Source organism: Nycticebus coucang, chromosome 21, assembly GCF_027406575.1.
Source record: "Nycticebus coucang isolate mNycCou1 chromosome 21, mNycCou1.pri, whole genome shotgun sequence".
Classification (NCBI taxonomy): domain Eukaryota; kingdom Metazoa; phylum Chordata; class Mammalia; order Primates; family Lorisidae; genus Nycticebus; species Nycticebus coucang.
Window position 1 is genome coordinate 50,911,363 of NC_069800.1, and position 9,122 is coordinate 50,920,484.

Consider the following 9,122-nt stretch of genomic DNA (forward strand, 5'->3'; position numbering starts at 1 on the left):
GGCTCAAGCAGCTGAGGTGCCAGCCACATACACTTGAACTGGTGGGTTCGAATCCAGCCCAGGCCCGCCAAACAACAGTGATGGCTGCAACCAAAAAAACAGCTGGGTGTTGTGGCAGGCACCTGTAGTCCCAGCTACTCGGTAGGCAGAGCCAGGAGAATTGCTTGAGCCCAGGAGTTGGAGGTTGCTGTGAGCTGTAATGCCACAGCTCTCTACCTAGGGCAACAGCTTGAGGCTCTGTCTCAAAAAAAAAAATAAACTATGCAGCTAGAAAAGTTTTACCTGGGGCGGCGCCTGGGGCTCAGTGAGTAGGGTGCCGGCCCCATATGCTGAGGTTGGCGGATTCAAACCCAGCCCCGGCCAAACTAACAAAAAAATAGCCGGGAGTTGTGGCGGACGCCTACAGTCCCAGCTGCTCGGGAGGCTGAGGCAAGAGAATCGCTTAAGCCCAGGAGTTGGAGGTTGCTATGAGCTGTGTGAGGCCACGGCACTCTACCGAGGGCCATAAAGTGAGACTCTGTCTCTACAAAAAAAAAAAAAAAAAAAAAAAAAATTTCAGAACTTTTATGTATTTATTTTGGGGACTTAGGCAATTCTCTTGCCTCAGCCTCCTGAGTAGCTGGGACTACAGGCACCCGCCACAATGTCCGACTATTTTTTTGGTGCAGGTTGGCCGGGGCCAAGGTTTGAACCGGCCACCCTCGGCATACGGGGCCGGCACCCTACCCACTGAGCCTCAGGCACCACCCTGCCTCCATTATTATTAACCTCTGGCTGCCTCTCCTTCTGGCCTGAGGGGAGGACTAGTCACTCCCTGGAGTGAGGCACCTGAGCAAACCTGGTGTCTGCCAGAGGCCAGGCTGCCTGACTGTCTAACTGGGAGGGGGCTATACTCACTGGTTGGGCCCTGAAACACACACAGCCCCAGGCTACTCGTTACCTGGGCCCACTGGGGCAAGGGTTAGCAGGGCTGGTCCTGAGGGCAGAGATTGACTTTACTCATCTGTAAAGGCCGGTGGGAGGAGGGGTTCTCGAGACCCTGTACACACCCAGTAGCCTTGAAGCCCCTCCTGCTCCCTTCTCTGGCCTCTATCTACTGCAGACCTAGTTCTTTCTGTGTCAGTCAGTCAGTCACAGGGCCAAGAGCTGGGAGCTCTTTTTGCCTGAAAGAGCACTGGTAAAATTAGAAAGAAAAGCAAGAAAATGAGTGTCCCAGTGTCAGGATGGCACTTTACCTACACGGTGGAAGGAGGGCCCGGAGATCTAGGGATTTCCATGGTGCAGACAGTGTTCTAGCTCATTACCTGGGGATGGGGTAGTCACATAGGTGTTTGCTTTAAAAATATTCATTAAACTAGGCTGGGCATGCTGTCTCACGCCTGTAATCCTAGCACTCTGGGAGGCCAAGATGGCAGATTACTTGAGCTCAGGAGTTTCAGTCCAGACTGAGCAAGTGTGAAACCCTGTCTCTAGTAAAAAAAATTAAAAAAAAAAATGGCGGACTGTTGCAGTGGCTCATGCCTATAATCCTAGTACCCTCCAAGACTGAGGCAAGTGGATTGCTTGAGCTCAGGAGTTAGACACCAGCCTGAGCAAGAGCAGAGCGAGACCCTGTCTCTAAAAATAGCCAGATACTGTGGCAGGTGTCTGTAATCCTACTGGTGAGGCTGAGGCAAGAGGATCACTTAAGCACAATAGCTTGAGGCTGCTGTGAGCTATGATGACACCACTGCACTCAACCCAGAGTGACAGAATGAGACTTTGTTCCCCCTGCAAAAAAATTCATTAAACTGTACATTTATATTTTTAAAATCTTGTATGTTTGTTGTATTTCACAATAAAAAACCTGGGAATAAACTGCCTAGGCTTTAAGAAGAGAAACTATTTTACTGAGCCTTACTAAGCACCAGGCACTGTGCCAAGTGCTTAAGTGATTTTGACTCTCCTTTCTCACATCAACCCCAGGGGTAGGTGTGTGCCTACTGTTATTACTCCATTCTGCAGATGGAAACACTGAGGTGTAAAGAGACTAAGAAACATAGCCAAGGTCACACAGCTAGCAATCCTTTAGAGCCAGAATTCAAACTAAGGTCAGTGTGCCCTGTGGGGCAAAGAATACAACTACTACCCCACACTGCCTTCTGGATCTGGAGGGTGCCCTTCTAACCTCACCTGCCTTCTGACAATAAAGACCTGCGTGGCCATGTCACAGTTGATAAGTTCTAGAGGCCATATAGTACCTTGGTTAAGAGCACGGTCAGGCAGACGAGGGCTCTGGTCTAGACTCAATGTTTACCTTATTTTTCCTGGTTTAATGCATTCTAGTACATAAAGCCCATTCATGGTTTTGGCCCAAACTTTCAGGACAATGCTCCTTGAGAAAGTGGCTGGCTCTTGGTTAGGAAAGACACATCTGGGGAGGGCTAACGTGCCCCTGGTAAACGTGCAGATTTCAACTTCCTGCTCTGGGAAGTCTGCCCCTTTCCTCCCCACCATGTCAGGGCATGTGCAGCTCGTGGGGTGGGAGCTTCTGAGGCTGCTCGGCCCACCTGGAGGCAAGACAGGTCTTTGGGGCCTGCACCAGGCTCCCAATACCCTCTATAGGGCCTGGCCTCGGGCCTTGGCCCTCGCCCCGCACAACCATGACCCATCTCAACAGCCTTACCACAGCCGCCTCCCTAATCATAGTACTCGGCACAGGCCACTCTGCCCAGCTCCCACTGGATCCCAGATACTCTTGGACTGGAACCCTGTATGCCCAGTGGTCCCAGGAAGCACGCTGGGCTCCCCCTCCTGAGCTATACCACCCATGTATAATGTGCAACCTTATTTTTCTCTCAAAAATTTGGGCAAAAAAATACATATTATACATAGCAAAATTTGGTATTCTCTCTCCTCATCTCTGTTTTCTCACCTGAAAGATGAGAACAGTGTCATAACGTTGGCACCTGGATAAGTATGGGAGATCTTATTTCGTCTGTGGTATACAATAGGTGCACAATAAGTGGTAACCTCTAAAATAAAGATGCTCATAGTAGGTTGTGAAATAAGCCAGGCAAAATGTCACTGTCCCCATTTAACGGATGGGAATGTTGACTCAGTTTTCACACCGCTACAGAGCTGGAGGCCCAGAGGGTCCCAGGTGTCTGCTCTGGTCCCCTACCTGTTGAACTCTTGGGATCTAGCCCAGAGGTGGCCTTGGGCTCCAGCTCCTGGCCCCACCCAGGAATGTGAGGAGCACACCGGCCAGTAGCCAGGCCTTTTCCCTCGAGCCTTGCAGGCTGGTGACATAGCAAATTCCCTGGCCACACCCATCCATCCAGCTGTCTGGGCTGGACCTGGGTGAGGATTTCCCTGTCCTACAGCCTCTGGCCCCTGAGGTCGCAGGCTTCACCCAGGGGCTTCCAGGTACTCCCTTATGGCCGACGCATCCTCTCACCTCTGTCAACCTCAACCCTTTTGTACCCTGGGGTGGGAGGAGGCTCTGCCTCTGAAATGGTGCTGGTCCTTCCTGGTCTCAGCCCCACAACCAATTGTTAGACGGGACTAGACCTTTTTGATACCCAGGAGAGTGAAGGGGTTCCTGGCTAAGCCCCTGAGAACACCCTGCTCAGCATCCTTAATGGGAGAGGGAGGGTAGAAAAGGACTCCTTGGGCGGCGCCTGTGGCTCAGTGAGTAGGGCGCCGGCCCCATATACCGAGGGTGGCGGGTTCAAGCCCAGCCCCGGCCAAAACTGCAACAAAAAAAAAAAAAAGAAAAGGACTCCTTGGGGCAACCCCTTGCTTTCAGAGTTCTGGGGGGTCCATGAGAAATCAGCTCCTAAGCTCTGATCTGCTCTCCTCACCTTCCTCCTACCCCTCCCCCCCACACCCCACAGGACGCCAGGCCTGGAGACAGAGCAAAGCTTTGAAGGCCTCCACCCCATGAGAACCTGCTTCTCTTTACTTCTGCGTCCATCTCTCCATTCTCCTCTCCATTCTCTTTGAGACAAAGTCTTCCTTGGTTACCAGCTGGGCTCAAGCCATCCCTGCCTCAGCCTCCCAAATGAGTAACTGGGATTACAGGCTTGAGCCACCACGCCAGGCTTCATGACCTCTCGCAGTCTCTCTACCCTCAGTCCTCTGTAAGCTGACCCCAAAGTACCCAATTCCCTCTAGCCTCAGTCTGCACCCGGGCCCCCTGGCCTTACCCTGCGTCCCTCCATTCTCCTCTGTGTTCTAGCCTCCCCTTTGCTCAGATAACCTGTTATTTTTCTGTTTCTGGCTTAGCTCTCACCTATTACTGACATGACTAATAAAGTGTTTGGAAGATTCTTGGGCTATTGTTCCTCTACAAGAAGTTTACAATCAGCTTTCCAACTTCCTTCAGAAACCTTGTTGGAGTTTTGATTGAGATGATTTTGAATCTATCGATTAATCTGGGCTGGGTGAGATGGATAATAGATAGATAATAGATAATATATAGATAATCCTAGCACTCTGGAAGGCTGAGGTAGGTGGATTGCTTGAGCTCACAAGTTTGAGACCAGCCTGAGCAAGAGCAACCCCCCCGCCGCCCGTCTCTTCTAAAAAAAAATAGCAAAACTAGCCAGGTGCCTGTAGTCCCAGCTACTCAGGAGGCTGAGGCAAGAGGATTGCTTGAATCCAAGAGATTGAGGTTGCTGTGAGCTGTAATGTCACCAGGGCACTCTACCAGGATGACAGAGTGATACTCTGTCTCAATGGGAAAAAAGTGAATCTGGAACGAACTAACAATACACATAAGTTTACTAATAGTAACCTGGTGTGAGTCACTGAGGCTACAGAGACGAATTAGACATAGCACCTTCCCTCGAAGAGCTTATTTGTTTATGTTCTCCCTTTGTGTTTCGTTTTATTTTGTGCAAGAAGATCTTACTGTACCTATTTTACAGATGAGGGGACTGAGGCTTGTGAGTTGATGTTGTGACTTGCCCTAGATGCCGTGGTGAGGAAGTGGTGGGGTCAAGACCCCCGCCCACCTCTGCTTGGCTCAAGAATCTGCCCATCCGGGGTGGCGCCTGTGGCTCAGTCAGTAAGGCGCCTGCCCCATATACCGAGGGTGGCGGGTTCAAACCTGGCCCCGACCAAACTGCAACCAAAAAATAGCCGGGCGTTGTGGCGGGCGCCTGTAGTCCCAGCTACTGGGGAGGCTGAGGCAGGAGAATCGCCTAAGCCCAGGAGTTGGAGGTTGCTGTGAGCTGTGTGAGGCCACGGCACTCTACCGAGGGCCATAAAGTGAGACTCTGTCTCTACAAAAAAAAAAAGAATCTGCCCATCCAGTCAGTTAGGTCCATGGGTTTGGTGTGTGTGTCTCTGTGTGTTTGCAGGTAGGTTGTGTTTCTACGTACTCAGAGCGGAAAAGCACCTGTGTTTAAAGATGAGTATATTGTGGAGTTGCAGGGGGTGTGGGTGTGTCTGCTCTATTAAACGGTGACTTCCATTTGAGTTGGTGTCGGGGTCTCTAGCTATGTGTATACAGTGGGGGAGGCTAATGAGTCTATTAGGGAGGGTATCTATGTGTATTGGGTAGGAAATGTGTCTTGGGGGGCAAGAAGGGATATTTCTGTTGGTATGTGTTTTTCCTAATGTAGGATTTTAGTTGTATGCTTGTATTGAAAGAACCCTTGTAAATTAGACAAAGATTTTTTTTTTACCATAAATAACTCTAACTTTTTTTCATAAAGGGTTTAAATGTTTTAAGGATAGGATAGAGTTACCTCATAATTATAAAAATTACTTACAGAATAACATTTTTTATTAAGGTGTAATTTAATTGTAAATGCCCAAATCTTGTGTATAACGAGATGAATTTTTACATATGTAAAATTCATCCAGGTAATCACCATCCAGAAAAAAAACGTAAAACATACACAGCTCGGGAGGTTGAAGCAAGAGAATCGCGTAAGCCCAAGAGTTAGAGGTTGCTGTGAGCCGTGTGACGCCACAGCACTCTACCCGAGGGCGGTACAGTGAGACTCTGTCTCTACAAAAAAAAAATACACAGCACCCCAGTAGGAGCTCCCTCCTGCCCCAGCTGAGTCAATAGTCCCCCAAAATAGCCACTGTTCTGACCTTCATTACCCTAAACTAGTCTTGCCTGTTCTTGAACATCTTGGAATGACACAGGGCTTCTCTTTGGGGGAGGTTAATAGCCAATATTGAACACACTTTGCCTTATGTACTAAGAACTTTCCACATCTCTCTGAATTTCCTATAATCGCCAAAGATGGTAGGACCTGTTTACTGTTCCCATTTCATAGATGAGAAAACAGAGGCTCAGAGACTGAAGTACGTAAGTTGCCCCAGGTCACTCAGAGCTATCTAACTCCACAGCTGTGGTCTTTGCCTACTAGACCACCCTGCCTCCCTCTGGGTGTCCTGTGGAAGAGGTGATACTGCTTGTCTGGGAGCAGACAGAGCATGAGACAGAGGCTGGAGCTCAGAGGTGGTGTGATCCATTGTCTGAGGCGTTGGCTTCTCTGAATCTGTCCAGAGGCCTCTGCAAGTCCCCTGCCAGGGACTGCCACCAGCAGCTCAACCACCTCTTTGAATCTCAGTGTCCTAAACTGTTAGAAAAAGATTAAAGTCCTCGTACATGGTTAAGGCAGTAACAGAAGAAAGATGTCACTGGATAAATTACTATTGACTTTTTTTTTTTTTTGAGACAGCGTCTTGCTCTGTTGCCCAGGCTAGAGTGCAGTGGCATCATCATAGCTCACTACAACCTCAAACTCCTGGGCTCAAGCAATCCTCTTGCCTCAGTTGGGACTACATTGCACCACCACACCTGGCTAATTTTTCTATTTTTTGGTAAAGACGGGGTCTCATTCTTGCTGAGGCTGGTCTTGAATTCCTGGCCTCAAGCCATCCTCCTGCTTCGGCTTCCCAAAGTGATAGGATTATAGGCACGAGTCACCAGCCTGATTTAAGTTTTAAAAGATCTTTTTATTTAAAAATAAAATATAAATATAGAAAGTCACATAAAACAGGGCGGCGCCTGTGGCTCAGCAGGTAGGGCGCCGGTCCCATATGCCGGAGGTGGCGGGTTCAAGCCCAGCCCCGGCCAAAAAAAAAAATAATAATAATAAATAAATAATAAAATGTTTCCTAAATCTTTAAAAAAAAAAAAAGTCACATAAAACAAACCTGGAACTTACTGGGTTATTATAAGGTGAACCACCTATAATCACCAGCCAGACCAAGAAATAGAAGCCTCTCAAAGGCCCCACCCCAGTCACAGCCTGACTTTGATAGTATTTCCTTGTGTTTCCTTATAGTTTTATAACCCAAATACATGGCTTTCAAGTCCAGTGATTACCCTCACATCCCCTTTGTTTCCTTAGTTTATGTTTTAGAAAACCTGGTGTATTTGATGTAAAGCTTTGAGCACATCCTGGGTCCTCACTGGTATTTTCCACACATGTCCCTCTCTGTAGCTCCCTCCCTCTTCCTCCTGCATGAATTTGAAGTAACATAGATCTGAATTGCAATCCTGAGTCTACTAGTTCCTGTGTGACCTTGGACAAGTCACTGAACCTCTCTGAACCTCTTTCCTCAACTGGCAAATGGGAAGGTGACCTATAGTAACCTCTCTCAAGCACCAAGCTCCTGACCCACAATTTCTTCTCAAAAACAACTTCACTGGGGATGGTGCCTGTGGCTCAAGGAGTAGGGCGCCGGTCCCATATGCCGGAGGTGGTGGGTTCAAACTTAGCCCTGGCCAAAAAAAACAAAAAAAAAAAAAAAAACTTCACTGGGCAAGAAGATCACTGGGGCAAGAGTCAGAAAGACCTTGCCTTGGAATCCAGTTTCTACTGGAACTAGCTGTGTGAACTTGGGCAGATTACTTAGCCTCTCTGAGTGTCCACTTCCTCATCTGTAGAATGGGGATTTTTTTTTTTCCTTTTGAGGCAGAGTCTCACTGTGTCGCCCTCGGCAGAGTCCCGTGGTGTCACAGCTCACAGCAACTTCAAACTCCTGGCCCCAAGCGATTCTCCTGCCGCAGCCTCCCAAGTAGCTGGAACTACAGGCGCCCACCACAATGCCTGGCTATAGCATGGGGATCTTGACCCCAAACCTCTGAAGCTGGGATGAGGCTTACATGAGTTCATGTACATAAAGCATTTAGTGCCTGCCATTTAATATATGCTGTGTAAATGATGGTTGTTGTTATTATTTATTATCATTTATTTACTGACTGCTTTATCGACTACTTGCTCTGTGCCAGGCATTGTTTCAAGTGTCTTAAGAGGTACTAATTCATTCAATTCCCACAACCGTGCCAGGAGGTTGCCTCATTTTGTAGATGAGGAGACTGAGGCATTTAAAGTTTAAGAAACTTTCTGACAGCCACACAGCTAGCAAGCCATGAACCCAGGATCCAGAGTCTGCAGCATTCCCCACCAAGCACTCTGCCTAGAATCCTGCCATGCTCTGGAGAATGTCTCCTCCACTTCCCCCAGCCCAGAATTCCGGTGGGGGTGAGGACGGAGGATGGGACAGCCTGGGAGTAAAATCCCCCCACCAAGATGAGAAAGATGTTCTCAGCCTAGGGGAAAAAATGCCCAGGGCTTTATCATCCCTGATTGTTTCCTGCCCCACCCCTTAACACTTTTATCAGTGCGAATCTGCCAAAGTCAAATTGGGAACAGCCTCCTTGGATGAGGGCAGCAGAGAAGGTCCCCCCAGGTGGAGCGGCCAGGAACATTGCTGTGTGTTTGCTACTCACTGATTTTCTGGGTTTCTGTGGCTGTGTGGACACGTCAGGTAGGAGATGGTGGTTTTATCTGTGTGGCTGGGCTGTGGAGCTTCCTCCAGTGTCTGTCTCTGTGGAGAGGCAGTGTGGGATGTACAACCCGTTTCTGCTACTCACTGGATGTGTGACCCCAGGCCAATAACTCACTTCTTTGTGCCTCAGTTTCTTCATGTATATAAAAATGAGTTTGGTGATAATAATAGTATCCTTCTGAAGATTAAATGAAATCATCCATTGTAAGTGGTTTGGAGAGAGCTGGGCATAACTTCACACTCCCAGGCTCCTAAGTGCTAAGGCTGTTTGTATCTGCCTCCCCTGAGCTGCAGAGCTCACCCTGCTGTGCTAA